We start from the raw sequence: 3,608 nt of genomic DNA, 5'->3' as shown, positions 1-3,608 counted from the left end.
TATTATAATTTTTTTTTCATTTATATTGTTGGGGGGCTTTGGGGAAATATTGGGGGTCTAAACAGACCCCTGACATTTCCCTTTTGAATTAGAAAAAGAGATTGAGGCCACAGAGTCCTCTGCCGGTACAGGTGGGGGAGAGCAGTGGGTATCCGGGGAGAAGCTGAAGCCTGGGGCGATCCACTTCTCCCTGCTGAGCCACAGCTGTGTTGGCCGCCTGGCGCCCCTGTTGCCAATAGCGCCCTGTGCTCACCATGGCAACAGGGGCAAGGGTGCACAGCCAGGGTGCACAGCCAGCTGAGCCTGAGGCGGGTGCCTCACTCGCCCTATGGTAGCTACAGCCCTGCTGTAAGTCGTCACATTCTATACAGTGTACAGAACGTGAGGACGCCGAGCGACATACCATCGCTGGAGCGAATGAGGAAACAGGCTGCAGTGAGCGGTGTAAGAGCAAGCCGGAATTGAGAATCGGGTGAGTATAACTTTGTTTTTTTAGTTCTCTAGGCAAAACGAGCACTTAAAGGAGTTCTAAACCCTCCCGTTTTTTTGCCTATATCTACTGGTATCAAGCACTAAATATAGGCAAACAGTTTTAAAAAAACAAAAACGCTAAAACAGCGGTTTAAACTTACCTTTTTTTCCTCCCGAGAAAACGAAACTGTTCGGGCGGCCGCAAAGCATCTTGGGGCGGGCCCATGCGCAGTTCGGATTCTCGGCCGGGAGACGAGCAGAGACACAAGGTATGTGTATGGACGCGTGCACCCGCATGCAGATACCGCTGGATCGGAGAGACAGAGCAGTCAGCGCTGGATCGGAGAGCCGCCGCACCGCTGGAGGGACAGATGAAAACATCAGGAAAGAAGAAGAAGATCGGAATAAGAGAAATCATTTAAGGTAAGTGCCGACATTAACATGGGGGGAGGGAATTTTTTTTTTTACTTTAACTCTTGCAGTGCAAAGGTAGCCCCTCTACAAGGGTTAAGAATCGATTTGCCCAGAGTTCCACCCAAAATTGTCATTTCAGTCATGCCAGTTAAAGGCCCCAATCTCATGTGTGCAATTTTGTATTAGGCTAGGTGCACACCTAGGCGACACCTCCTCGCGTGGCAATCGTGCACGATTCCGCATGGATTGCCACGCGGTCAGGAGGCGCCAAGGTGTGAACCGATCACGCTGTGGGTGCCATTATTTTCTACCGGCACCCCAATCGCGCCGGGCGGATGGCGCGTTTTCCTGCCGTGATTCCGCCCTTGCTTCTGAACACGCACGTCGTGTATGGCAAAAAAAAGGTACATGTCACCCCATTGAAATCAATGGGGCCTGGCGGCAATCACTGTCTGCATTGTGCAGGACCGCGCAATCCTGGGAAGCGCGTCCCGGGTGTCATGCGGTGTAGTGCAGGTGTGAACCTAGCTTTATGCTCACCTCCGCAGTGGCCTATGTCCCCTACCTTCCCTATGCTCAATGGATGCTGCCTCTGTCAGACTAGTCAGCTTTGTAAAGTCTGTCAGTGTCTGAATCACTGCTACAATGTCACAAGGAGACTGAGGTATATATGTAACAAACACTTCACACGCTTGGAGTTTTTATTGAAATGTTTACCGTGTTATTTTGTATGCAAATTTATGATTTACTGTACAAGATATCTATTGTGTTAAAGGTTTATTCCAAACTGGTCATGTGCCCCCAATGGGAAGATTCAATGTACAAAGGGGACCCCGCCATAAAGACCATGAAACTCTATCCAAAACTTTAAAAAAATGATGTCTGCCTGACTACACATGAAAGTATTGTCAGGATTATTCACAGAAAACAGTGCAAGGAAAACATTTATTTCTCACATTTATTTGGGGACAAAATACTGCAGGATACATACATACAAGCATTGACACTTGTTAACAATGTCCTTGTTCCAGATCATTACCAAAAACTACCACAGTCATACATAACATATACTCAGGGCGTCCCGAGGCCGGGTGTCACCCGGAGCAGAGACCGGGTGACACCCCATAGTGATGTCACCACGCGCATGTGCGATGATGTCATTGCGCATGCGCGGTCATCTAAATGACGCCTGCCAGCGGCCATCTTGATGATGCACGCCGGCAGAGAGAGGAGGGGACGTTCACCCGGCGGGATGAGGTATGCCACCAGGTCCCCTCCTCTCTCCTGACACTGTCGGGCTCTCAGTCCATGACCAAGTGCCCGACTTTTTAGAGGGGGTGACACCAAAATGACTGTTAGCCGCACCCCCCTTGTGACACCACTGACTCGGCTGTAGATCCTCAAATCATCTCTGAATTGGTACAATGTCACAAGGAGACTGAGGTATATATGTAACAAACACTTCACACGCTTGGAGTTTTTATTGAAATGTTTACCGTGTTATTTTGTATGCAAATTTATGATTTACTGTACAAGATATCTATTGTGTTAAAGGTTTATTCCAAACTGGTCATGTGCCCCCAATGGGAAGATTCAATGTACAAAGGGGACCCCGCCATAAAGACCATGAAACTCTATCCAAAACTTTAAAAAAATGATGTCTGCCTGACTACACATGAAAGTATTGTCAGGATTATTCACAGAAAACAGTGCAAGGAAAACATTTATTTCTCACATTTATTTGGGGACAAAATACTGCAGGATACATACATACAAGCATTGACACTTGTTAACAATGTCCTTGTTCCAGATCATTACCAAAAACTACCACAGTCATACATAACATATACTCAGGGCGTCCCGAGGCCGGGTGTCACCCGGAGCAGAGACCGGGTGACACCCCATAGTGATGTCACCACGCGCATGTGCGATGATGTCATTGCGCATGCGCGGTCATCTAAATGACGCCTGCCAGCGGCCATCTTGATGATGCACGCCGGCAGAGAGAGGAGGGGACGTTCACCCGGCGGGATGAGGTATGCCACCAGGTCCCCTCCTCTCTCCTGACACTGTCGGGCTCTCAGTCCATGACCAAGTGCCCGACTTTTTAGAGGGGGTGACACCAAAATGACTGTTAGCCGCACCCCCCTTGTGACACCACTGACTCGGCTGTAGATCCTCAAATCATCTCTGAATTGGTGCTGACACTGTCCTTTCTCCTGGAGGGGGGCTACTTTTGTAGTTTGTCTTTTCATGTTGAAATATTTTAATGTTGAAAGAGTTCTAGATAACAGAACCATTATCTACTGTATGTATATACAATATGTGGCATAAACCTGTGTGTGTTGTAAAGTAGTCACCGCTCCAAGCTCGCTCCTGTGATGAACTACAATCTCAATACAAAGTAGTAAAATAAATGTGAGATTGTAGTTGCTGTGGGCAACACAGGCAGTCCTTTTCTCATGCACTACAGTAAGTAAAGCTGGTGAGCCAGGGGCGTGACTACAGATCATGGGGCCCTCATAGCAAAATTTTGATAGGGCCCTGTGGCGAACCCTTAAAATCTAAATCAAGGAAATCAAGGACAGGTAGCATAGCCTCCTCCTCTACATCTGATGTGAGCTCTTCTTAATTGGCAATGTTATAAGTGGTACAGGGTCAACAGCAACTTCTGCAATCCTTAATGCCCCTCCCCCCCCCCCCTTCACATCTCAATCCAAAGT

General features: G+C 48.0%; 1 protein-coding gene across 2 annotated transcripts in view; it reads left to right on the top strand.

Moving 5' to 3' along the window:
• The window catches only part of DYNC1I1 (dynein cytoplasmic 1 intermediate chain 1), a 258,886-nt gene that overhangs the window by 202,806 nt on the left and 52,472 nt on the right, over nucleotides 1-3,608 (top strand). The window lies entirely within an intron of this gene.

Source organism: Nanorana parkeri, unplaced genomic scaffold (assembly GCF_000935625.1).
Source record: "Nanorana parkeri isolate BGI_ZX_2015 unplaced genomic scaffold, ASM93562v1 scaffold477, whole genome shotgun sequence".
Taxonomy (NCBI): Eukaryota; Metazoa; Chordata; class Amphibia; order Anura; family Dicroglossidae; genus Nanorana; species Nanorana parkeri.
Note: the sequence above shows the minus strand (reverse complement) of the source record. Positions and strands in the feature narration are given on the sequence as shown.